We start from the raw sequence: 27,600 nt of genomic DNA on the forward strand, positions 1-27,600 counted from the left end.
AGATGACAACTTTAAGCTAGGAACTTTTGGCAAAGCTAAACAACACAGATCACGCCAGGTTGTCCCAAGAGCTTGTTTACTGCTGTGAACTGACTTAAAGCATATACTTCTATCACAGCTTTTATCAGAAATGTTTCTGAAAGAGCTTTTCCTTGATGTACACCCTTCTGAAACATGAAGAGGCTCCGTGGTGCTCACAGCCCCACAGACGTGTCCCACCTCCCGAGGCTCCCGGATCCGCTCGCACCTGCTCCTGCAACACCGAGCCACACCACAGAGCCCACATTGACGTGCTTTGCATCCTGCAGGGCTCGTGTTTCCTCGGCTTCCTGCCTGCTGAACAACGCCTTTCTTGTTGCACTTTTGTCATTCTAAATGCCCCTGGTATGACAGGGCAACAGATTCATTTCCCTTTCAATGAAAGTACTGTTTTTCTATTAAACATTGTGTCCTCTGAATATAAATGGAAAATTTTCTTAAATGCTCAGATTAAAAACAAAAAAATACCCTTTGGAGTCACATTAAAACCTGCAATGTATAAAAAGCTCACAAGCACTGGCAGTTTGATGAGTTTCTCCTTCCCTGCCTCACACTGCTGGTGTCCCTAAAGCTAGGTTCTGTCACCCTGTGTGCAAGAGCCAACCCACACGCTGTGTCAGGATACTGGCTTTTATCACCATCCTGCAGAACAAGGTGCCAGGGCCCTCACAATGCTGGCACACCTGGGAAACAAGCACAGGCTTGTATACAAACAGGTAACACAGAAAAATGACACAGAAATGGGTGATTGTTCACTCACACTTCCATCATGAAATTCTTAATGTGCATCTGATGTCTTAATCCAGCTCATTACACCCTCATTCACACAGACAAATTTCCCTGAGGGGCTGTTTTTTAGCATTATAATAATCTAAGGTAACTTTTGGCTGTATTTTTATCCTATCAGCTACCACCAAGTTAATATTTAACCTTAGATTTGATTACAGTTTCTGCATGGATCTGTTTGAACAACTGTCAACAAAATAGGGATTTCTGGTGTTCTGTTCCTAGGGGCTCCATTGACCTGCTCTCTTGTTCTCACGGTGTCAAGTTGCTGTGAACTTTCTGTGAATTTTGTAAACTTCATCTGACATCACTACTGCAAGAATTCACACAAAAACCATTCATTTTATACAACCAGCGCAGTCTTGGCTGCAAGACTTGCATGTGGCATGCACTGAGGGGGTCCTTTCCCACTCAGGATATCCCAGGAATCTGTGATTCCCCATGTGGAAACCTGCCTGTGTCATCAGCTCTTTGCTGCCCTGCAGAGCACACCTGGGGCAGCTGGTTTAGATCCAGGTGACAACATTGCTGGCACATGTGCTTGGTTGGATGCACTCACCTTACTAAGTGTGAAGACCTAAAGACCCTTCTGTTTGTCATTTAAGTTTTCAGTAAGGGACAGAGAGAGCACTACAACAAACTGAGAGCAAAGTTCAAAGAGGCCAAGCAGTTACTGGTACATCACGTACTTGCTCTGAAAAATGTGCAGTTTTAGATGTGGTAACTCCTGGGTTAAACACCTGTGAGATGTTGTGGCTCTTTGCAAGCTGCCCTTTTGTCCCACCAGTTGGCACTGAGGTGGCAGCCTCAGTGGACCAGCTCAGGGGGAATTCCCCCCTCGAGGCTGGTGTCTCTCAGCTGGTTGAGCTCCACACACCCCTCCAAGGGGGATGCTGGCCTTGGTTCCAGGCATCAGTGGACCCATCTGCCAACCAGCTGCCAGACTAAAGGCATCCCAAAAGATGTATTCCCATACTTTCATACGAATTAAGTTAGCAAAGAGATGTTTTGCATATCAATATATATTACTTAAAACATAAGGAGGTTATTTAAGAAAAATCGTAAGAATTCAGGTGAAAAAAGAAAAACCATCTAATTTTAAGTTCTAAACCAGCACATAATTATTTCACACAACTACACTTATCATAGAAATATTTGCATTTTATCTGGAGAAGAAAGTTTTTCTCATTACTAAACATAAATCTCAGAGGAAAAGAGAAGTATGAGCCAGTTTTTAGCACTTCTTGTTTTCTCAACAGGACAAATACAGCAAATTTAGTTACAAATATACTGCTCACTATCTCCTGTTTTTTCAATATATACATGTTGAGGAAGGTATTTTTAGAGTCCCTCAAAGACTGTACCTGTTGAAACTTTCCCTTCCCTGCTCACCCCACATTAAAAAAAAAAAAAATCAGTGATGGAGTCAGATAAAATTCATCGCACCTTAAAAAGGAGAAATGCTAATTCTGTAACAGTTTAATTTCTCAAATTCAGTGCTACAGGAATATCACCTGTTCTAGCATAACTTCAAGAAATTAAGGAAGAATACTTACAGTTCACAGTTCATCTCATCATATTCTCTCAATAAATAGAAATGGAAAGATACTGCTTATGCACTCAAGGTACTTCAAATCCTGTTTGGAGACATGATTATCACAGAATCATAGAATCATGGGATGGTTTGGGTTGGAAGGGACCTTAAAGCCCATCCAGTTCCCCATGGGCTGGGTCACCTTCCACTAGACCAGGTGGCTCCAAATCCATCCAGCAGATTTACTGCAGAACATGCATTAAAGACAACATATTAATGAGAACTGAATTTCTGACAAGAAGGAGATCTTTGAGCAAGAAGGTGGTAATTTCACACTGAATAAAAGATTTTTCTCTTTACATAGAAAGAGGTTTCTCCAGAAAGAGCCTCTGGGCAGGAAGTGCAGCCCCTTCCGCTACTGAAGGAAGTTGTTTGAAGTGTCTAAATAGAGAACCAACTACCTGTACTGCAAGAACTTTCAGATAAAACACAGACATACAGAAGCCATGGATGCTGGATTCCAGCAGCAATGGTCCTGCTTGCTATTCACTGTTGTTCACAAATGTTTGTTGTTTGTAACTAATTATCCTGTATGTAGAATTCCAACAGAAAAACAGAAAAAAGAGGAATTGAGCCAACTATAGTAAAATTTAGTTGTTTTTATTTGATTGTCATGGAGAGAGTAGACAATTCATAAATTCAATTTCTTATTCTGCCTCAAATAGAGCATAATTGTTTCTAGAAAAACACCGAAGGGCATCTTTGTGGTGTTAGAAGGGAATGGGTGGGGAGCAGGAACAGGATAATTGTGCTCACTCCAGGGAAGCAGGGAAACAGGAAGAATTACTGACAGCAACTCTGAGCAAGAAGGTAGTTTTAATTCATTCCTATAAAAGGTCCATTCCATTTTCAAATGATTTCCAGCTTGAATCAACCCAAAATTAGATTATGTTGCAAACTTCTAAAGCAAGATATACCACCTCATTAAAACTTACACAATCCAATGTTCTTGCCAGCATGACAGGTACCAATTCAAAAAAGGTAATTTTGCAGTTGGGGGGGAGGAATGTGGAAGTAAGATTTGTTAATTTTGACTCTCTAGAAATAACGAAGAACACTGATAAAAAAGAAACACATCACCTCACCATTCAAAGGATGCAGGTGAGGTGCTGAAGTCTAGAAGAACTTCTGACATTTATTAGAGAGTCAAAGCTGATTCATAAACTCATTATAACTCATTAACTCTGGCAAAGCCTAGAGATATTGTATTACTGAAAAAAGCTCATCCCTGAAAAACGGAGGTCTGGGATCAATCCCACACACAGCAACTCCTTCAGTCACTTCAGTCAGGGATGGGGATTGTCCCACTCTGCTCTGCACGGGACAGCCTCACCTTGAGTTCTGGAGGCGCTTTGGGCACCACGAGATCAGAAGGACCCAAAGCTGTTGGAGAGTGGCCAAAGGAGGGACATGGAGCTGGGGAAGGGCTGAGGAGCAGCTGAGGGCACTTGGCTGGTTCAGCTGGAGCCCAGGAGACTGAGGGGAGGCTCCTGGGGGCTGCAGCTCCTGCCCAGGGCAGGCACAGGGGCAGGGGCTGAGCTCTGCTCTGGGACAGGGACAGGAGCCCAGCAAGGGCTGGAGCTGGGCCAGGCCTTGGCATGGAGCTCAGGGCAAGGTTCTTCCCCCCGAGGCTGCTGGGCACTGCCCAGGCTCCCCAGGGAATGGTGCCAAGGCTGCCACAGCTCCAGGAGCTCCCAGGGCTGCTCAGGGTGGGGTTGTTGGGGTGGCCGTGCAGGTACAAGGGCTGGATCAAAGATCCCTGTGGGTCCCTTCCAGCTCAGGCGATGCTGTGGTTCTATGGCTCAGGTACCCTGATCGCTGTCATGGAGCGGGAGGCTTCACACAGGCTGCAGTGCCAAGGCAAAGCGAACCCTGGCACCCTGACTGTCTGCTGGACAACAGCCTGAAAACATCAGCGTCACCAGTGCCATCTGTGTGTCCGCACAGGCCCGGGAGCCTCAGGGCCCTGAGCGGCCTGGCCGGGGCCGCTGCGTTCCGCGGCCTCCAGAGGGAGTCGAGGCCGGCCCGGGAGCCAGGGAACCGCAGCAGCGCCCACACGGAGGAGAAAATCATGCAGTGCTTGCTGATAAAGCGACTGTGTGAAGTCTGACACAGAAGTACTGCTTGGCAATAAGCACATTGTTGGAGGTTAGGAATTTTCCTTTTATTTTTCTTTCTGTCAGGGAATTTTCTCTCATTTGTTGCCTGATGGTTAGTGGCGATACTTCAGAGACAAAAAATGTGCTGGGAGGAGGAGGGGCAAGGGTGCAGTTTGCTACCACCCCTTAGCTGGAGGGGCTCTCTTGGGAAGGGCCGAGACACTGCGAGATTGTGGCTGGGCCTGAGGGGCTGGTCTCCGCTCCTCGCTCGCTCTCGGGCTGTGGCGAGAATTCGCTGCCACCGCGGAGCTCTGTCCTGCACGGCTTTCTCCTTGTGGGTGAGCGGCTGCTCTCAAGAGCAGCTGTTGAACTGGGACCTTTCCAACACCCGACCTCGATGGGAAGGAGATCCCGAGCCCTCCCCCTAGGAGGGAGCGTCCCTGGCCGCTCGCGGCAGCTGCTCGTGTGTGTCCTTGGCAGACACCTGTCCTTCAAACCAAGGCACATTCAGGTCTGTCCAGCTGGATATCCTTTCTCCAATGGTGCCTGCAAGCAAATGCTGAGGAAAGAGGCAGCACAGAATCCTCCCTCGCAAGTCCCTCTGCTTCAACTGTCAGCCCCCAGAATAACCCAAGCTTGTCATAATTTGTCCTTTGGTAAAGCTCAGAACATCTCTGAGCCCTTGCTCAGCCTGCTTTTTTCCCATTTAACTTTCTGTAGGCGCAACATCCTCGAGCATCCCACAGATACAGTGCCTATTCCCAGGATCCTCGCCCCCTCCATCTGCGTGGAAGCCATCTCCTCACAGCCTCACTGGCAGCCCAAGCTCGTGCAGTACAGCAAAAGACAGCAAACAATCAGTTCCTATTCAGTGGCTTTGTGCCACTTCAGATCCAGTATTTTGTTTAAATCATCTCTCCAGGTTGAAGAGTTCCAGCCTGCTCAGCCATTCTTGCAATGGCAGTTCTGCTCTGCTTTTGATTACCAAAAATGTTTTTTATTATTGTCGCCGGCCCCAGGCCCTCCCCACTTCCTACATCTCTTCTCCAAGAATCACAGAATTGTTAAGGCTGGAAAAGACACCTAAGACCATTAAGTCCAACCATCTACCCAGCACCAGCACCATGCTAACCACTAACCCTCAGGTGCCATATCCAAAAAGTTTTTGACCACTTCCAGGGATGGAGACTCCACCTCTGCCCAGGACAGCCTGTGCCAGGGCCTGATAACACCTTCTGGAAGCAATGTCTTAAAGACAAGAGGAACAGAGCTGCATGTCATCTGTATCCTGAGCGTAGGTGAATCACTATAATTAGGTGAAATAGTAGCATAATGTTCTCTGTCCTCTATTTTTGTTCTTAATGTCTGACATTTTATAAGCTAATGCTCTGCAACATCATAAACTCCAATATTTTGCTCCTGAGTGGTGATGGCCAGCATAGTGTCTCATCTTGTGGAAAAGCCAGGAGAGTTTCCCCTAGGCTTTACTTCTGTCTGTTAACTATTCAGTCATGCTTCCTGTAACTCCTCACATCTGCGCTACAGAACCATGGATTATGTCACCTCCCTGCTCATCCATTTCTCAGATAATGAATATACTGACCCAGACCTCACTGTGAAGTTTAAAACACACTGTGTGACTCATGCCACACCATGTCACCAGCATTACTTCCTATAATCTGGCCAAAATAGCTCCTTACACAAGAGGGAGAATTCAACATAAAACCCACCAGAAACAACCCAAATATCTTAATCTTCAACCAATTCATTCCAAATTTCACTGTGGTTCTAACAGACATTAATACATAGAGGCAATTGTGTGCTGGATCCCAGCACCTCTTACAGCCAAGAAATTAAGATTCAATTAATATCATACTATTACAGAGCTGTAAGTGATACAGGTATTCTGAGAACAAAATATGTACAATTTTGTTTTCCTAGTGGTCCGTGAAAACTATGGGAATTGAAGTCTTCAGTCCTAGAAGGGATTTCTCCCTGTATGAAGCACACAGTTTATTCCAAGAGGTAGTCTGATGGCCCCATGGTTCTCACCCTTCTCCACACTACAGGCACAGACAGCATTTCAAACACCTTTTCCTAGCTTAAAACCCTTACTGACAATCTTGATTTGGAGCAAGAATGGCACATCAAGTCTACAGACTTGCTATTAGTGGCATTAAACATAGACCAGGGAAAGAATTGCTGTGGTGAGCAAGGAGGGAAGTGTTTATTATGGGGGCTAGATAATGGTCCCATTTTTCCCCTGTCCTCTGCAGAACTACTCCTGTGACCATGGAGCATCCAGCAAAGGTTATGAGCATTTTCTGTTATAGCACAAGTATCTCTGCCTTTGACTGGAACTCCTTGACAGCTCACAGGACTCCTTCCTCCTCCAAACATCCCATCCTATGCTTGGCAGTAATTTAGTACTTGCCCTTAGAAGTAAATCCTTTGGCTTAAGACAAATATCTAACCTGTATTTTCGTTTTATTTTATTTCTTGTTATAGCTCCACTTTGTAATCTTCGTGGCAAAAGATGAAGTAGGTCATTAGTAGATATGTCAAATTAGCCTGGGGAAAAGGAGGCTCAGGGAGGACCTTGTGGCTCTCCACAATCCCTGACAGGAGGGTGCAGCCAGGTGGGGGTCAGCCTGTGCTCCCAGGGAACAAGGGACAGGAGGAGAGAAACAGCTTCAACTTGTTCCACGGGAGGTTCATGTTGGATATTAGGGGGAAATTCTGCCTGGAAAGGGTTGTCAAGCCCTGACACAGGCTGCCCAATGCATTGGTGGAGTCACCATCCCTGGAAATGTCTGAAAAACATGTGAATGTGGTACTTAGGGATACAGACTTGATGATCTTAAAAGTGTTTTTTAACCTAAACAATTCTGTGGTTCTAGGAAATGCTAATGGCAGAGTGGGTTGGAGATGTTACAGCGCTATGTGTACTGATGGTCAGTTTAGGCAGTATTCTACTCTCCCAAAGCTTCACAAACTGACATTTTTTTCTTCAAGATGTCAAATCTTGAAGAAAAAAAAATCTACTCTTTTATCAGAGCTCCCGACCTGTACCCAGTGCAGGCAAGCCTCATGCTTTCAGAAAGAGAACAAAACATGGATGTATCCTTATAGACTAAAAGCTGCTGATGAATTTATTCATCCTTGATGCCAAAGCAGAGATATTCCTATGAAACTGATCAAAAACTTTCTATGAGCTCCATTGTCTGCTGAAGTGCTCTCAGTACATAGATTAAAAGAGCAAATCAAAGCAACTCCCTAGTTAAGCAAACTCCCAACCAGCCCACTAGTTCAAAGCCACAAGTCTGAACAAAAGGTCTGTTTTTTTCCTTGGAAAGCATTAGCAATGTATGTCTGTAATAAATCACATGAGATGTAAAGACAATGACTCACTTCATTATCTTCAAAGTACGAGAACAAAATATTCTGCTGAGACAAAAGTCCCTCAGAAATGCTGATACCCACTGCACTTTGCTCTCTGGTGGCAGCAAGGAACAATAAAACAATTCCAATAAACCTCCGCAAAAACAGAACTGCAGAGATTACAGGAGTTTAGTCTGGATTTCTGTGTTGTACACACTCATCTTACAGCTCCAAAAAGGCTCCCTTTGAGGAACAGGCCTGCAAATTAAACCTAACATCTCAAAACTAAATATGTGCAGAGCTGAGGAGCAAACATGGCCGCAGTAGAAGTTCTGTGGCCAGAAGGAAGGAAGCCTGTGGGACATGGCAATCATTTCTGTGGATAATCACAAGGTCAGTTCAAGACATTCCAAAACTGACACCTCTACTACAAGCAATAAAACCCTGCAAAATCTTCATAACTTGACACTGTGCCATACCAGGAAATTTCTAATTTAATTAACCCAGAGCCCTTACTGCCCACAAGCCACATCCCTTCCTTCTTGAAGCTGCCTGAGTACTTACATTGGACAGGTCTGTTTTATCTGCTCTATCAGGCAGCCACAGGTGACAGGAACCAATTTCTCCTAAAATTATCAAAAATCCTGTCTCTAATCCAGGAAATAAATGTAGTTGATGAAAGCTCAGAAACACAACCATGATATCCATGGGCAGGGCCACAAAGCCCCTGCCCAAGGACGCAGTGCTGCTGGTGAGGCATTCCTGTCAGGAGTCCCAGGGAATTACTTGGAATAACCTAGACCAAAAGCTGAGATTTATTAATCCTGATGCACTATTATTTCCAGAGCTACACAAGGAGAAATATGCAGCAGTAAAATTCAAACTGCATTAACTGTGGTGTAGCAAAGGAAGTTCCAAAATGGGGTTTTATTTTTACTATCCCATCATTGGAATGCCAGGATGAACTGTAAAGGCATGGAGAACATTGAAGTTAGTGACAACTAAGTCTTTTCAATTAAACATTTGCCACACAAATCATAGAGGATCTTAATCTTTAGTGCCTTGACTGTGTAATTGGCATACAAGAAACACTGAGGGGCTGGAGCATGTCCAGACATGAGAATGGAGCTGGAGAAGGGTCTGGAGCACCAGGAGAGGCTGAGGGAGCTAGGGAGGCTCAGCCTGGAGAAAAGGAGGCTCAGGGGGGTCCTTGTGGCTCTGCACAGCTCCTGACAGGAGGGGACAGCTGGGTGGGGGTCAGGATCTGCTCCCAGGAACAAATGATAGGACAAGAGCAAACAGCCTCAAGCTGTGCCAGGGAAGGGTTAGGCTGGACATCAGGAAGAATTTCTTCCCTGGAAGTGTAGTGAAGGGTTAGAACAGGCTGCCCAGGGCAGTGGTGGAGACACCAACTCTGGAAGTGTTCAAAAAATGAGTTGCCATGGCCCTTGGGGATGTGGTTTAGTGGGCATGGGGTGATTAGCTTGAAGGTTAGACTTCATGGTTCTGAAGGTATTTCACAGGGCTAATGATTCTGTGATATGCAAATACCATCAGTAGTGGTTGCCAGCTAAAACTGCCCCAGGTTTTAATCCATGTTCCCTTCCTGAATGTTTGCTGTTAGGACAGGCTGGGGAATAAGTTCCTCTGCTGCCAGGCAGGACCACAGCCTGGCCCAGTGACCTGGACTGGACAGGGCCAGATGGGAGAGCTCACCCTGGCCAGCCGCCACAGATGCTTACATGGGAGTTTGCTCTCTGGTAGAGCTCACTCCAGAGATTAATTAAACTTAAACTGTACATGGCTGAGCCAAAAAGTTGGCTTTTTAAAACCTAAAAAAGCCAACAAGTCAAAAAAGTTATATTGAACAGACCCAGCTTCCAGGCAGGGAATGTAGCAATATACCAGTTTAGCATCACCCTGCAGCCAGGCAGTTTGTAAAGACAGACTGACTAATGCAGATCAATCATGATATAACACTGAGGCCACAACTGATTAGACATGGAACTGAGATAAAGTCACACAAATCAGACAGAAAATTCCAAGCAAATAAACAGCTCTTGAATTCCTAGCAATGAAAGATTTTAAATTGCAAAAACACTTACCCAGCATGACCAGCCCAACTCTGTAATCTTAGTATGCTACAAAATAACAAGTAAACACTGGATTTTTGTAGGTATTGTTTCAGTTACTGTCTCAGCTTGGAGACAAATTGAGGAGAAAACGCTCTGAAATGAGTGTTTCCTCTAAAGAGAAGGGCTCCAGTAATCCTTTTTGCTAATGAGAAATGGAAACCAGTGGGTGAAAGTGAAAAAACCCCAAACTGTTTATTAAGGAAGAAAAAAACCCAAGAGGTGTCCGCAAGGCACAGAAAAGGATTGTACAAATGCCAGATGTGGGAGTTTCAACCCTTAACCCCCATCCCCCAGCAGGGCGGGAGGTGCCGATGGCGGCTGCCATCTCTTTGTCTCGGGGAATGGGAGGAACAGGAGCCAACGCAGCCACTCGGGAGGAATAGCCGGGAACCTTTCTGGCACTGGACTCTTCCTCACAGCAAGAATAACTCGTGGTTTTTAGGGTCCTCTCTTGTGTTGGTTCAGCTTCTCCGAGATCGGTTTGGGGCGGCCCAGCTCCCTGGACAGGCCAAAAAAACTAAACAGTTCAAGGAAAACAAACAAACAAACAAACAAACAAACAAACAAAAGCTGCTGTTATAGGTGGATAATGAGATTATTTGCTCTCACAATTAAAAGATAACCATTGTGTGAATATTAAGAAAATCTTTAGTGATGTACAGTTATGTTATTGTAGTTTAGACGTCCTCTGTTCTCCCCATAGTTCCCCTTTTCCCCCTGTATTGTGACCATCAGACAGGCTGGGTTGTCTAGGACAGGTACAGAGAAGGCGTGCACGTGTGTCCCTTGCATGGGACAGCTGGGAATGGAAAAGCTTGGTGCTTAGGGGGTGAGGCATGGCAACACCTGATCTCCAATCCAGTTACAAGAAAGCAGTCTCCACTGATAAATGGCAAAGAAGAGCTGATTGACAGACTTTGGAGGGACCAGGGCTGGCTGATGCAACCCCCAGGGGTATAAAAGACTGAGCATCCATCTTGAAGATGAACTGGCCGTGTGGTATGCACGAGGGGCAGTTCCCAGCGCTGCAGCTTTTTCCTTATGTAGTCTGTTATAAACAAAAAATCTGCCAATTTTTTTTGTGAGAAAAAGCTTACAAAAACTGGTCAGACCACTGTTGCTGCTAAAGTGCTACCTGTTTGTTATGATAATTACAAGTCGTTGTCGTTAATGGTTCTTTTTTTATCTCAGTAAAGGCCCCGGCTGGGGCTACGTTGATGGCTCTTCTCCCGAGACAGTGAAGGGCGGGGACCTCCCCAGACAGTGAGGAGAAAGGACGAGACGTAAGAGGGGGAGCAAAATAGCCTCAGGACCAGCATGCCATGAGCGGCTACTACTCCAAATGGACTGAAAAGACCCCCAAAACAACGAGCCAATATAGAGTTGGGAAATTAGAGTGATGTCTGGGTGTGAGGAGCGGAGTGCTGGGCCTGCAGAGATGCTGGGGGCCTTCGCTACCCCTCACCCTGAGCACGAAAATCCTCTCGGACCCCGAGAGAACGAAGCGCTGGAGAGCAACACCCGGGTCACGTCCATGAAGTTTCAACGAGGGTTTGACCCTCACTTCTGCTCCTAGTGGATAAAGTTGCGCATATTTTCCTCCTGTGAGTGTTCCTGGGGGCGACGATGGACACTGCAGACCCGTCGAGCTGCCCAGTCTTGAGCTGGCAACTTTTAATAAAGGCATTAAAAGGACGAAAAGTCTCCTGCCCTTTTTATTTCGCAGTTCTTTGCTGTAATTTTGTCAACATTTAATACATTTCTTTAACTTTTCAAAGTGAGCAGTTGTGTCTCACAGCTGCCATGAGGATTCCTGGTACAGCCTTCAGACAAGGAGAACGGGGAAGAACCCGTTCTGGTTTCAAGCTGGCAAAAAAGAAATCCAACAAAAGGAACAATGATGTGTCCCCGGCTCCATCTCAGAGCTACAGCAGCCCTTTTGGGGCACAAAGCAGATGATTAGGGAATAAATTATCATCATAAAATCATCCCACTGCAATTGCAAGAAAAAGCTGCTCCTTTGTCTATGTGGACAAACTGGCATCAACTCAGATCCCAGGAGTTCCCACAGCTATGCTGAAAGAAAATATAACCCTGCTCTTACTACCTTGGAAATTTTATGGCAGTGGTGATTTAGAAAGTGAATAAATGATCTTTTCATGTGTCCCTAAGTCATTAACTTAGAACCCTACTTCTGCATTCAGCACTCTAGTTTGCTGCTAGATTTAAATTAAAGCCATACCATGCAGATCAGCTGGGTCATGGCAGTGGGGAAGTTCATGTAGAAACCCAAAAATGAAGGAAGGAAAAGCATTAAGGTCCAACAGCCAACAGAACAAGGTCCCTAAAATGATGCTGCTAAATTGCATGAGGAAAACTGATTTAAGAACCTGCTCTAAAAGCCTTTATCGCATCATACGCTCTCCCCTTACTGAGGAAGACAGAAAACTATCAGAGCATTCCTCCTCTTGCTGTACCTCCATCTCTCATGCATATTCTATTCTGAAGCCATGGTTCACATCAACATTCAAATAATAGAGCTTTTATTTTAAAAAAGTTAACATTTGCAAAGATTTTACAAATATTTTATAGTGCCATTTGTTTCCATGCTTAGTTATTTAACTGCAAAGGTGAAGTTACAGAAAAAGTTACTTCTTTCAACTTCAGAAATTATTGACATTTGGTCACTAGCAAAAAGTTACATTTAAAACAAAACATTTTAAAATCTGATACTAGTATTACTGTAATAATTGCAAGCATTAGTTTCCATTAAAGAGAAGAACCTTGAAGACAGAAACAAGAATCATCATGCCTTGTAAAGAGACTTCAAAGCAGAAGAATTTGTACACCCAAAAATCCATAAACTCAAAAAGCACTGTGCTGTAAGTCTTTAAACATTGACAGCTTTCCATCCTCCCCAGATACAGGATTCTGTCATTTGAAAAGAAATCTGGGTCTACATCGTGGCCTTGGCTTCAGTTTATTATCTAATTTAGCTCTTCAAATAAACCAAACCTTGAAGTCCAGGTAACCTCTAATGAGCAGGGTAACACCTTAAAAAATAAAGCAATGCAGAGGTGAAGATCTTGCCACATTTATAAAGAGAAATTATTTAGTCACATTGGCTTTTCCCCCCCTTTTACCCAGCACTGTTATTAAAAGCTGTTTTAGAGTTTTATCTAATAGCTGGGTAAGTAGCAAAGATACAAACATCAAATGCATGAGCTTAACCTATAAAGTAGGGAAAAGTTATTCTTTATTGCTCTCAGGCAGATCCTGAGGCATTGTGATGTCACAGGAAAGAGTCTGACTTTCTTCAGCAGCCCTGTGCTCACCTGGTTCAAACTCCATTGCACCTTTTCCCACAGCAATCCTGCAGGCAGCAGCAGCAACACACATCCACTGCTGAACTCTGACTGAAACGAGAGCTCATGTTGGGACACAGCAGACCAACAGTACAGGACAATTAATGATCATATAATTGTCATATAAGACAGGTGACAGTTACCCACATCACAGCCAGCTCAGCAAGCTGCAGAGGAAGGATGGGAAGGGCCTGTCAGCACCATCACTGGGATGTGACACCATCTGAAGGCCATGCTGGAGGAGCCTGGGCCATTTGGAATCAGTCTGAGCCACAGCTGAATGCTCACACATGACCATGGTGGCTGATATGCCTCAGCTTCAACTGGGGATGAATTTTCCCCAGGAGCTCCAGTGCTTTGCAGCATCTCCAAGCTGTTCTTGTGAGGAATTTTTGAGAGATTGTGCTTGGCTTCTGTCATGGAATCTTAGAAAATTTTGCCAGAGGAGGTTCAGACTGGATATTAGGGAAAGGTTCTTCCCCCAGTGGGTAGTCAGGCCCTGAACAGGCTCCCCAGGGAATGGTAACAGGCCCTAGGCTGCCAGAGCTCCAGGAGTATTTGGACAGCAATCCCCAGGGGGGGATTGTTGAGGTGTCCTGTGCAGGGCCAGGAGTTGGACTTGATGATCCATTTGCTCCCTTCCTCAGGAAGAACTCAGGAGGGTCTATGAATCTACGATGCTATGAAATAATATATTCAAATTATATTTATTTTGTTAGCCATTTAAAGCAGATAAATCAATTAAGGCTTAGCCAGCCTTTGAATAAAAATTCATGATGTCAGACAGAGCTGGTGCTGCCCAACTGACTTGTGAACTCTGAATATTTTAGAACACTTATTCCAGGTACAGAATCCCTCACACACTGAGGCAAGGGCTCTCAGCCACCAGGAGTTCCCTTGGGCATCCCAACCCACAGGAAGAGTCCTCAGCTTCAGACCTACTGCTCCAAGGAGGGCTGACCCCACTGACAGCCTGGCAGGGCTCCACCATAGCCCAGTCAGATCTGACTGATGGTCAGGAATGGTCATGCTCACCCTCCCTGCTGGGCTCTGACCTGCTGCCCACCACAGCCACTCTGAAATGTGGTGGGGTCCAGCCTGCACAGAGAGCTCAGTGATTCATCCCTGAAGCCACACCACAGCTCAGGCCAATCCAGGTCCCTGCTGGGGGAGCACCTGCACAGGTGCTGAGGACATGGTCTCCTGACTGCTCTAACACCTAGCAAGCTCCTGACTGGATGACTGGAATTTCTGAAGTTAACCCCTTTGAGGGCCACAGCTAATGTGGGTTGTGTGAGCAGACATCCTTAAGACACCCCAGCTATTCAGAAAAGTGTTCAGCATGTAAACACAAACCATATTGCTGGAAACAGGAGCAAAATATCCCAGCCATCAGCAGTACCACTGGACAGCCACACACAGGACACAGCAGCCAGCACAGCCACACACTGACCAGCTCCACGTGGGGTCTCACCTGAGCACAGGGGCAGAGGGGCAGAATCCCCCCCTGCCCTGCTGCCCACGCTGGGGGCTCAGCCCAGCACAGGGGGGGTTTCTGGCTCAGTGCCCATGGCCGGGGCAGCCTGAGCCTCTCACCCACCAACACCCCAAGTCCTTCCCCCAGGGCTGCTCCTGATCCATTCCCTGGGGTTGTGCTTGGAATGCTTGATCTCAAGACTAATAAACCACTCCCCAATAACATTATTAAAGCACACATCAGGCTCTTCAAAACTCCCCACTGCTAGTTCATACTACCACACATAGTGCCATAGTGAGTGGTAGGTTTTGTCAAACATTCAAAAGTACCAAAAAAACAGGTGCTTTCCCTAAGCTGTTGGAGAAACAAAAAAAATAAATTAATCAGTGTGTTTACTGTGCATTTTACTACTGCTTAGTATCTTCCTGGGAAATGGGGACTGGAAAATGATTATAAATGTAATTAATATTGTCTAACTGACAGTCTGACAAAGTGTTTTCACGCCACCAGCTCACTGGACAGATACAACTCTGCTACAAATTCATTCACAACCAGAACAAAACCACACACAACCACAACCTTCATAAATTATGAGCTTGAAATAAAGATGACTCCTGGCAACCAGGAAAGCTTCTGGCTTGCTTCCTCACATTTTGTTGTTTTTCTGTTAAATATTTTATCTACTGATAAATTTTAAAGGACATTATTTCAGAATCTAGGCTAATAGATGGTGGCTGCTGCGCAACAAACATCTAGGGGGGGGATATTTACAGAGGTCATTAATACATAAAGGAAAAGAGAAACCAAAGAAAGAGTGAGGGAAAAATCAGCTTCAATAACAACTTATAATAACTGCACTTTTAAATTGAATTAAAACTTTTCCACGTCTATCTGTAAATTATTAAGTGTGGCTCATTTAATTAGAGCAGCTCAGTGCAGAGAAGCCTGAACCAACACATTCCTCAGCCATTGTGCTGCTTCAGAGCTCACACAGCCATGCTTGGCGTTTTCTTCAGTGACCTCAGGAAATCCAAAAAATGTTCTACAAGTCACTGGGAATGTAAATGGGGGTGATCTTTCTGCAGCACAACTAGAGACAAACTAGAGACAAATTATGCTCCAGGTGACATAATTCACCTCACAAGTGAAATGACAGCAGAGGCAGAAAAAGAACAGCAGTCACAGGTAGCCTCAGGGAAGGTGACTCCCATGGGAGTGAAGCAGCAAGGGTGAGTCCATCCTTCTGCAAATGGCCAGAAGGGAATTCCAAAGAGGGCAAACTGCTCCAGACAGTGGGTATTATTCCTCCTCGGGGGAGGAAATGACACTCGGAACAAAGACAAAAGCATCAAGGAACAGGACACCAGGAAAACCGAGGAGAGTGCAAGGAAACACCACAGAAAGAAAAGAGTTATCTAGAAGGATGCTGCAGTGGAGCAATACAGGAGCCCTCAAGAATGGTTTGGGCTGGAAGGGACCTTGGAGCCCATCTTATTCTACCCCTGCCATGGCAGGGACACCTCCCACTGTCTCAGGGTGCTCCCAGCCCTGTCCAGCCTGGCCTTGGGCACTGCCAGGGATCCAGGGGCAGCCCCAGCTGCTCTGGGCACCCTGGGCCAGGGCCTGCCCACCCTGCCAGGGAACAATTCCTGGTTCCCAATATCCCATCCAGCCCTGCCCTCTAGCAGTGGGAAGCCATTCTCTCTTGTCCTGGCACACCAGGCACTTGCCCAAAAGACTTCTCCAGCTCTCCTGGGCCCCCCTTAGGCACTGGAAGGACTCTGAGGTCCCTTCTCTTCTCTTCTCCAGGTTGAATATCCCCAGCTGTCTCCTACTGGATATGAGCGGGAGATCAGGGCAATGGCAGCTGCCCAGGACGCTCCAGCACCCGCAATACCCCTGGGGTCAGCAGCCGGTAAGGGGCCAGACGAAAAGTGCCCAAAAAATTCCACGGCTGGGCCAGCCGGTGCCGCCATTTCACTCCTGAGGGCTCGGGGCGGGGCGGGGAGAAGCAGGACAGGCGTGGGCGGGACCATAACGGACCCCGCCCCCTCCGCCGGCCGCCATTTCAGAGCCGTGCTGGAGCAGCGGCTGGGGGTGATGGTATCGCTGGGGGGTGACGGCGCTGCTTTACGGAGCTTCGCAGCGCTCACAGCCGCCGGAGCCTGGGGCTTCAGCGGCTACGGAGCCGGCACTGCCCACTGCGAGTGTATGCGGGGCGCTGCCGCTCACGGCTGTAGCGGGAGAGTACACCCGAGATAAGGCGGCTTCTGGAGCCTCCCTGCTGTTCTCTGTGTGGCGTCTGCGCCGTTAGGAATCCATCCATCATTCATCCATCTATCCATCCTTGCCTTCTATAACGCAGAGTGCGCAGCTGAGGGCACTTGGCTGGTTCAGCTGGAGCCCAGGAGACTGAGGGGAGGCTCCTGGGGGCTGCAGCTCCTGCCCAGGGCAGGCACAGGGGCAGGGGCTGAGCTCTGCTCTGGGACAGGGACAGGAGCCCAGCAAGGGCTGGAGCTGGGCCAGGCCTTGGCATGGAGCTCAGGGCAAGGTTCTGCCCCCCGAGGCTGCTGGGCACTGCCCAGGCTCCCCAGGGAATGGTGCCAAGGCTGCCACAGCTCCAGGAGCTCCCAGGGCTGCTCAGGGTGGGGTTCTTGGGGTGGCTGTGCAGGGACAGGGGCTGGATCAATGATCCCTGTGGGTGCCTTCCAATCCAGGATATTGTGATTTTATGATTCTGTGTTTATTCACAGCCAGGTACGACCATTTGTCCTTATGGTGCTGCTTCCATCCGTCAATTCCCACTGCACATTTCCCTCCTGTGTCAGAACCACATTCACCAAGGGCTTCCTGGGTCACCCTGTTTTCACTGAGCTTTTTTCATGTTTCAGGATATCCCAAGAAATGGCATGACCGAAAATACCTGAGGCATTCATGTTCCACTATCTTGAGACGATTTCAGACGTGACACTTGGCTTTACCTTGCTAAAGTTCCACATTATCATGAAACCTTCAGGCTGATGTTTTCATATTGAATGGAAACACTATAACAGACCATTAATATATAGCAAAAAGCATAATAACAAAAAGAGATAAATCCTTTAAAAATTGACACACTGTTTCAAAGGACACCTTTTAATTGCCAGCACATCTTAAATAAATGTTTATGGTGATAGATGAAATTATGAGATTGCAAATATGCTGTCAAAAGATAAAGACATCAACACTCTGTGCAGTGTTGTGCTCATGGCCTTGATTTTTGAAGATTTGAGATCCACCTCATGTCCAAGAATGGGATTGTTAATTAAAACCTGGATGATACAAGGAAAACATCGAATTTACAGTAAAAGAAAGCTGCCACTGATGTGAATGACAATATTGTGATTTTGGGGCTGGCAGGATGAGCAAATAACAGATGCACAAACATCTTTAATGTTTTATGAGGCCTTGAAGGATATTTCCAATCCTGTCAGGCTTGGAATTTTCATGTGAGGATTCCCCATCTGGCACTGAGAGCTATTGTAGAGAGGAAAAGAAAATGGCAATGTTTTTAAAATTGCTCTTAATCTAACATCCTCAGTAGGCTCTTGATGGAGCTGAACATTAGGATCTCTGTAATGCTGTGCTCATTGCATATGGCAGAGGCTGGGCTGTCCCTGGCTGTCACATGTGGAAGATTGGGACATGGCCCAATGTAACACGGCCACTTGAAGGGGTTTCTGGGCAGTTAAACCAGAAAACATCAGTGCAACCATGTTGGGAATTTACCAGACAAGGTCTTGATAGAAGCCACATCAGGATAGGCAGAGAAAGATAATTGTATTTTCATTGAATAATGTGCCACGTATTCCAGTAGACAGAGTACTTCCACATGTGTGCATGGAAATACCAAAGAACACAAACTCCTGTCTTGCTGCAATTCCCATCCTTCAGGTGAGATCTCACTCTTCTAGACTCAAGAAAGGAGCTAGAGGAGGAGAAATTTGATTTTCTGGTATGTCACTCAACTAAGTAAAACTCAAATGATGAGTTGTATGTGAATGAAAAGGAACATTATGTATTGTAATGCAGAAGTATTCTGACTTTTCATCCCCAAAGTTGAGCACCTTAACGCAGCATTTACAGACCTGAAGCTTACATGTCACACACTAAGCATGCTGCTTTGTACTGGGGTATTATTGCAGAGTACTGTTGGCAATGACAAAAAGACTTCTTTTTCTGTAGAATAGTGGAATTTTACTCTCACAGATGTCTCCTGTGCAGGGAAAATAGGTGCAGATACAAAGGGATGCCCTTGGCTACAGAAAGTGAAAACAGAAGAGGGAAAACTGTTGGGCAGCTGGTCCCTTCAGGGCGCTGCAGGATTTCTCAGAGCACAGTGAAGCGCTGGCCACCAGTTTCTCTGACAGGTCATCATTTGCATCTCATTTACACAGGAAGCATTTAATCTGCTAACCGGCATTCCCGTGGGTTGTGCCCGTGGAGATTCCCTGTGCCCGGGCTCCGGCTGCCACTGGCCCTCAGCCGAGGAGAGCCTCGGCTGCCGGGAGCGCTGCCCGCGGCCGCCGGGCCCAGGGCTGCCGTGCTCCATCTCCCACGCGAGCCTGGCTCCCCGGCACAGGGCACCACTCGCGTTTCTGCTGCTCCAAGAGCCTGGCCGGCCACAGGAGGCACGTTCTCCTCCGTCTCCTCTCCACAGAGCAGCCGGACCCGCGGCCGGGGCGCACGGGCCCTTCCCGAAGCCCCGGGCCGCCCTAGGGAGATCACTGTGTTTGTGCTGCCGGGCCCCTCCACCCCGGGCGCTGCCCACTCCGCGGCCCCGGCCCCGGCCCCGGCCCCGGCCCCGGCCCCGGCCCCGGCCCCGGCCCCGGCCCGGCCCCGGCCCCGGCCCCGGCCCCGGCCCCGGCCCCGGCCCCGGCCCCGGCCCCGGCCCCGTTCCTCTCTCCCGCTCCCCTCTCCCGCTCCCCTCCCCCCGGTGCGCGCTAGGCTCCGCCCCCGGCCGGCACTTGACGGACGGGCGGAGGAGCCAATGGCGCGCGGGGCACGTGCGCGCGGCAGCCAATGGGTGTCGGCGGGCGGCGCGGGGGCGGGGCCGTGGCGCTGGAGCGGCTCGTTGTGCGCTGCGGACCGATCGCCTCCCGCTGCCCGGGCCCGGCCGCCGCCGCCGCAGGTGAGGCCTGGCGCGGGGCCGCGGCGTCGCGCCTAAACAGCCCCGGCGGCACCCGCGGGGCCGGCGCAGGAAAGAGCGGGCGACGAGGACCGGGCGCCCGGGCCGAGGCCTGGGCCTGGCAGGGTAGCCCGGCCTGTGGGGGGAGGGGCCGCAGGGCAGCGCGGGCCCGGGGCGGAGGGCGGGCGGCGGGGTCGCGGCCTGCGGGGCCCGCGGGGGCCGGATGGGGCACGGGCAGAGAGCGGGTCCCGAGGCCGCCGCGTTTGCGGCGGGAAGGCCGCAGGTCGCGGTGCCGCGATGCGCGGCGGGTCCGCGCCGCGGCTCAGGGCCTTTCTCCGTCCGGTTAATGGCCTCATCTTTCATGTTTATTTTTCCCGTGTCTATGCGGACACAGCTTTTAAATCTCCCACGTTGGTTAGGACTGGCACGTCGTTGTTGACTGGCGGTACCCGAGGGTCCATGCCAGCGCGGTCAGCGCCGGTTGGCATCAGTGCTGGCCGCGCGTCCGGGGCTGCTGTGGCGAGTGCTCGGGGCCGCAGGAATCAGAGCTAAAGCGGCAGCCGCTGCTGTTTGTGCTCCTGGGAGCAATTCAGTGCAGAGCGTTTGCTCGGTTTTAGCGGCTGGAGGAGGCAGGACTGTCCTGGAGGCACTTTCTCGGCAGTGGGACAGCCGTGGGGAGCCGTGCTCCTGCCGGGCTCTGCACTGCTGGGAGTGCGGGAGCGTTTGTTGGGCACTGAGTTGTATCCGGGACTTGCTGGGAAAGGAGGCACGGTTTCATGAGGACTTGCACTGGGATCCTGTGATCACTTAATGAGGCATCTGTGGAAAACAAAAGAGGAAAGAGTTGGGAAGGGTAGGGATTAATTCCTTTTGTTAACGCCTGTTGTTGTTATATTTGATCACTTTTTGGGGTGTTTGTAGTTTTGTTCATTTTACTCCCTGATGGTGGGTGTTGACTGCTCGTGTTGCTCGACTCTCACCTCTTTACGAGTTGTTGTTTCCCTGTACTGTTTTAACCACTTTTTTTTCTGGAGCTGTGTGAACCGTTCTGTGACTTGTTACATTACAACTAGGATGATGCACATGTTCCATAGTCTTTATCAAACCTGTAGAGTTGATGAGATTTCTTAGATTCCTGTTGACTCCTGGGATATGTCTATGTGTGTGATGAATAATAAAATCAAGAGTCCTGAGCCTGTAAGTCTGTGCTGCATGAGATGTTACTGTGAGTGTCCTGTGTTTTGTTCTGAAGCAGAGTAACTGTATATAATGATCCCAGTGCTCCTGTGGTTTCCATTATTCAAGGTGTTCAGCGGTCAGGAGTTACAGCTGTGGTTGCAGTAGGCTCTTTCCAGGCCTGACTGGAAGATGAACAGGAACATCTTAAGCTGGTGTGATTGTTAAATGTGTTGTGCAGTGAGTTTATAGCCCTGCTGTGGGTGGTTCTGCGGGACCAGATGAACTCCTTAGGGAGTTGTCTTGTGTGGTACCAAGTTTGTGAAAACAGCAGCAGCAGTAAACCCAGTCCAAATGGAAATGTGAATGTTGTGTGTAGCAGCTTACTTATCTGTGTTTGTTGAACAGTGTTTGGTGCTGACATGAACTTAATGGGAAGTGTGCTCTGTGCTCTGAATTCAAGCACTATTTTCTTTCTGTTTCTTGAATGTTCTATCACTTTTTTTTCTTCTGGAAAAAGCCCTCCTTGTCTTGACCTGAGACATGCCATTTTACTTTCAGAATCCATCTCTTTCAGCTGTTGTACCAGCCTACTTTCTCTCTTGAAACTTTGGTCTCTGTCTTGTTTCTTGCTTATTTGTTGTGAGCTCTCTGAATTGATTCCCAAAGTTACTGACTGTCACTTACCACATGTGGATAAGCTGCCTGTGAAGTTGGTAGACTTTTAGTCACCAAGTTTAGAAAGTTCAAACTTGCTATGTATTTAGACTTCAAGAAGAAGTTCAGAGAAGCTGTTCTTTCTGCACTTCCAGGTACTTTAGAAGCGGCCTGGAAGGCATTTAGGGAGAATGACAAGAGAGGTGATAAATTTTGACTTGTGCTGAAAATGATCAGGGCACTTCTGTCTGATGAGCAATTCTGTATTCAGGCACCTGCAAGCTTCAAACTGCTGGCCTAAATGAGCCATTTGAGTATACAACCTCGTTATATGTAGGTGATGTATGCAAAAATAGATTCTAATTTTTTTTTTTCTGAGGAGATAGGGTGGAAATAAGCTGTACTGAGAAGGCAGAGATGTTTTTCATGTGTGTGGGTTTGCTGCCTTCGGGGGGCTTTTTTGTTTGTTTTTAAAATTAGTAGCAGTAGTATAGTACTACAAAGGTATAATTTTCCTATCTCCTGCTGCTTCCATGGCCTCCATGTAGGAACACAGCAGCAAACTACAGTGTCTCACCAGGCCCTCAGAGATGGATTTCCAGCTAGTTGTTTTGTGCTGCTGAACAAGTTAGATGCTGTCTTTTCCTCCTGCTATTACTTGTCTTCCTGCCCCATCAAGGTAAAAGTATCTGAAGATGGGTCAATGTTATCCAAGGTTGGATCAATGTGTGGAGCAGCTGTTGTCAGAAAGTGTCTGGAATCCACAGTTCTTATGTCCACTTCTTCTCATCTCCTGCCCTCTCCCTCAGAAAGGAATCATTCCCTCACAGCACAGTTGTCTCCAGATGTCTTTTGTGTAGGTGAAAAATTGCCAAAGGCAATTTATGGACAATCTGACACTGTCTAGAAAAAGGAAGATAATAAATTATTTCCTTTTTTTAAAGATCTGTTTATCATAAATCTGTGTTTTTTTTAATACCAGTGCAGAAGGTGAGATAGTCCAGACTGTGCAAAGTTCTTTGCTGTCTCTTCCCTGAGTAGGAGTTTGCTGGTGTTAACTGGAGCATCTTTGACCCAGGGGCAGCAGCTGTGGAATCACAGAATGCCAGAGTGGCTGGAGTTGGGAGGGACCTTAGAGACCATTTCTTTCCACCCTGTGTCATAGGCAGGGATGCTTTCCACTATTGCAGGTTGCTCCAAGCCCTGTCCAGCCTGGCCTTGGGCACTGCCAGGGATGCAGGGGCAGCCCCAGCTGCTCTGGGCACCCTGTGCCAGGGCCTGCCCACCCTGCCAGGGAACAATTCCTGATTGCCAAGATCCCATCCAGCCCTGCCCTCTGGCAGTGGGAGCCATTGCCTGGCTCCTGTCCCTGCAGGCCTTGTCCCCAGTCCCTCTGCAGCTCTCCTGGAGCCCCTTCAGGCCCTGCCAGGGGCTCTCAGGTGTCCCTGGAGCCTTCTCTTGTCCAGGTGAGCTCCCCCAGCTGTGCCAGGCTGGGTCCAGAGCAGAGGGGCTCCAGCCCTTGCAGCATCTCCGTGGCTCCTCTGGTCTCACTCCAGCAGCTCCATGTCCTGCCTGTGCTGAGAAGTGTATTGTGATGTGAAACTCCGAGCAGAGCCTGGTATCCTCTATCTGTCAGGGCTGGCTGTTAACCTGGGGAGATGGGGAAATGTGGATCTGGCAGCAGATGTTCAGTGTCTCAGCCACAGGTTTCTGATTGCCCTTGTTCCTACTGCTCAGGCTGAGAGGGGCCCCAGTCCCTGCTGGGTGTTGGACCAGCAGTGGATGGTGATTACAGCCAGTCTGTATCTGATTTCTGACAGCATCCCAATGATGATTAATTTTGTTCCTAGGAGTTGAGTGCAGTTCATCAGACTGGTAAAGTAAGGTCATTGCTCTGAAGAATGCAGCTTATTTTTGGCCTCAAATGCTTTTGTCTCTGAATGACAATACAGGCATTGACAAAAACACCTTGATGATGTTATTATATGAACATGAATAAAAACAACTAGGGGAGGCATTTAAAACCCTTCCAGACAAAGTGGATTGCTAAAACTGCTTTGCTGAAATATTAAAATTATGACAGTTGAGATTTGTTAGACCAAAAATGTGCTCAAAACTAAGTTTATGCCCAGTGTTTTTAAAACAACATTAAAAAAAATGCTTAAATATGTTGTACTGAAATGAGTGATTCAGCATATGGAAATAGAATTTGTGGAAATGCAGCAGCAGATCTTAGTAATGGCCGCTTCTGGTGCTGAGCTATTTTTACTGGCAAAAGTGTTGGAATCTTAGGTGCAGTGAAGCTGAGGAGAACAAGGGTAGTGTCCTCATTTCAGGTGTGCAAAGGGGAAAAGAATCAAAGAGATGAGATCTGTTATTACCTCTGGAAAACCCAAAGGATAGGCAAGTAGAAAGGGTTTCCTTTTTTCCCTCATACACTGTATAAATGCTGTTCTTGAATTTAAAAGACAATCTGGATTTTGTGATTTCTCCTCCCCCCAAATGGCTTTTGATGTTTGGTCAAGATTTGAAGGGAATTTGAAGGAATAGTGCATGAATGTGTGGTGAATCAAATACAAGCAGGGCTTGCACTGCACTGTCGTTGTCCTGTGGTCTGTGTGTTCATGGAAAGGTCTGTGCTTGTGGGGTGCAATATGCAGAGCTATTGGGGTCATGAAAAGAGTTTGTATAAAGAATAAAAGGTATTTTCTTGTAGATTATGGGGAAAGGCTCTGTGATGTAGAGAGGTCTGGATTAAGTAATGGAGAGAGATGTGTTCTGACTGTGGAGCACTAGGAAACTTTTTTTTTCCCTTGGGAGGCAGGTAGGCCTAGGGGAAGGTTTTCTGCTGGTGTGGCTCTTCAGGCAAAACCTATTCTGTTCCTTACACCAATTTCAGAGAAGACAATATGTTGTTTTTTCTTCCCTCAGTGTCTGTCCTACTCTGTTGTGATTAAACTCTTCCTTCTCAATCCTGGTATGAAGCTGCCTGCAGAGCAAGTTTTTGCATGACAATACTGTGTTGGATAGTTCTTGAAAACTGTTTTCCTGAAGCAGTTTAAATTCATCGAGGCTCTTGAGGCCCTTCTAGGTGTGGCATTGGTTTTGACATGTGTTCCAGCCTGGACATCTCAGCACCTCTGCACCTGCCTTCTGCATTGGTTTGGCACTTGCCTGAATGTAGTAGTGTTCTTTTTGTTCTGTTTCAGGTGTGCTCTCCAAGAAACAGCTCAGCAGCTTAAGACAAGATTGTTGCCTTGTAGTCAGCCATGGGGGGGAGGCGTGTCAACAAAAATCCTTGTGCTGGAGGAGCAGAAGGGCTCTAGTAGCCTTGGGTTTCTGCACCCCATTTAGATTTCTAAGTCCACAGGCAGAGCTCAAGAATAAGCCTATGAGACTGAAGTGCAAGTTGATGAAACAGCTCATGGGCAGAACTCTGCAGCATCACTGGTCTCAGGGCTCCTGATCCTTTACCACTGACACCACCAACAAGGAGATTTCACCAGTTCAGGGACTCTGTCAGGCACTGTCCACTGGAGCCCTTCCTGTATAGAGTGTCCTGGGTGATCCTGACTTGCACTTCATGGCAAAGAAAGATGGAGATTTTGGGTGAGTAGCTGGGTCAGCAGCTTCAGGTCTGCATGGTTTAAGGACCATGCTATGCTCACTGTGGCCCATTCCCAGTGCTCCAGTCAAGGTGCCATGAGCTCTGTGCCACACAAATCATTGATCCAGGAAGAATTTCCCATCTTAAGTTCTGCACTAGCTGATCCATCATCCATCCCACCTGAAGAGCTGCCTCCATCTCTGGAGACCCCAGCAGAAGAAAGACATGGACCTGTTGGAGTGAGACCAGAGGAGCCACGGAGATGCTGCAAGGGCTGGAGCCCCTCTGCTCTGGAGCCAGCCTGGCACAGCTGGGGGTGCTCACCTGGACAAGAGAAGGCTCCAGGGACACCTGAGAGCCCCTGGCAGGGCCTGAAGGGGCTCCAGGAGAGCTGCAGAGGGACTGGGGACAAGGCCTGCAGGGACAGGAGCCAGGCAATGGCTGCCACTGCCAGAGGGCAGGGCTGGATGGGATCTTGGCAATCAGGAATTGTTCCCTGTGAGGGTGGGCAGGCCCTGGCACAGGGTGCCCAGAGCAGCTGGGGCTGCCCCTGCATCCCTGGCAGTGCCCAAGGCCAGGCTGGACAGGGCTGGGAGCAGCCTGGGACAGTGGGAGGTGTCCCTGCCATGGCAAGGGGTGGAATGAAATGGTCTCTAAGGTTCCTTCCAACCCAGCTATCTTTGGATTCTGTAAGCATCTGTTTAAGTGTCTACATATGAATTTGTGACCTCAGTAGTGGTCTGGTGCCTTTTTAGTCCTGTGAACAAGGTGAAGGTGGACAAAGCCTCTCGCCTGATGTTGAAGACGGACAATTCTTGCCAGTGTTCTCATTTCACATGGTCTCCACAGCTCCTTACAGGTCTCCCTTCTTAGCAAACATCTTGTAGTGAAATAATTAATAGCAGTGATTCCTAGAATTCTGGATGGAGGTATAGCGTGTCATTGGGAAAAAGCTTTTATTGGTCTGTTGCCAGAACCATTAAACCTGTGTGATCTGGTGTGCTTTTGTGAGAAGGTGATTGTCATGGTCAGTGCAACATTTCTGCAAATAATGCTCATGAGAGCTTTTCAATCCAGTCCTGGGAATGCTGGCCTGGCTGAGGGTGCCTGAGCAGTCACTGGCACAGGTGGTGAAGTATTAAGCTGTGTGGATTCGAGCATCTCCAGAATTAGTGGAAGATTCAGGCACAGCACATATGATTCCCTTTGTTGCTTTGTGCACCCTTGGCATTTTAATTTTGGGGCACCTTACCCAAAGAAGAAGGTGTCTGCTGCCTTTTCAAACAAGCTTCTGTAGCATTTGGTTATTTTAAAAAAATTGTCATTTTAGGAAGTGCAGTGCAGTGGAACATAGTCTTAAAGTTTTAGGTTTTGGGATGTAAAATGAAGGCCTGTTTTGGAAATGTTGCAAACTACCAGTCTCTTTTCAGTCAGCCTTCCCAAATGGAGCTGTTGGGCCTTCTTGCCATCATTGACCTGTCCACTGGGAATATAAATGCATTCAGTCTTTTGATTTACATCATTGTGGATTGACAAATGTCGGTTAACCAAGTTCTCACTTGCAAATAAGTGTATAGGCCTGGTTCTCAAATCTGGAATATGTACTGATAGAAGTGGATTGTTATCTCTTTGGTAGAGAAAGATCAGGACATTCCCTCAGTGTATTTCAGTGAGAGCAGAATAAACTTGTTTTCCAGTGTAGCATTGCTGATTTCATCCATCCTATCTTATAGCTCCTTTTCTTTTTGGAAATCTTTTCAGTATGCAGAGGTTACAATTCTTCAGGGGCTCTTTTTAACTTTGCTGGCACGAGAGCTGCTCACCTGTTGAGGAATGCACCTGGTGCAGGTTGGCAGCAGCAGTGTGAGCTGCAGGTTGTTCTTGGAGGGGGTTCTTCAACTCTGACAGACTTGGGGCCATGGCCATTTCCCTGGGGAGCCTCTTCCAGAACCTTTTCCTAATATCCAACCTAAACCTCCCCTGACACATTGAGAAGACCCTGGACTAAACATCAGCATCAGGATGGGCACAGCCTGGGCAGGCTTTGTCCAGGGTCCCCCCCAGGGCACCAGCTCGAGCTGTTCTGTGTCCCTGCACCACAAAGGAACTGGAGTCTG

General features: G+C 47.7%; 1 protein-coding gene and 1 long non-coding RNA gene across 10 annotated transcripts in view; both read left to right on the forward strand.

Annotated features, from left to right (window-relative positions):
• LOC139602277 (uncharacterized) overlaps positions 1-27,600 on the forward strand; it is an 85,905-nt gene that overhangs the window by 1,483 nt on the left and 56,822 nt on the right. The window contains exon 1 of one of the 2 annotated variants that reach the window (XR_011683158.1): positions 24,931-26,098. The exons of the other annotated variant lie outside the window; for it this stretch is intronic. This is a non-coding gene — a long non-coding RNA (uncharacterized lncRNA). Of the gene's footprint in view, positions 1-24,930; positions 26,099-27,600 lie in introns of those variants that run through there. 2 annotated transcript variants of the gene reach the window in all.
• Positions 19,926-27,600, forward strand: part of ELAVL1 (ELAV like RNA binding protein 1) — a 64,497-nt gene continuing 56,822 nt past the window's right edge. For 7 of the 8 annotated variants that reach the window (XR_011683156.1, XR_011683155.1, XR_011683154.1 and 4 more), the window contains exon 1: positions 19,926-20,046. The gene's annotated coding sequence lies outside the window, so the exon portion shown is untranslated. The other variant, XM_071451979.1, reaches the window with a different exon arrangement.

This window comes from Agelaius tricolor, unplaced genomic scaffold, assembly GCF_023055355.1.
Source record: "Agelaius tricolor isolate 1412-34295 unplaced genomic scaffold, bAgeTri1.0.p SCAF_33, whole genome shotgun sequence".
Classification (NCBI taxonomy): domain Eukaryota; kingdom Metazoa; phylum Chordata; class Aves; order Passeriformes; family Icteridae; genus Agelaius; species Agelaius tricolor.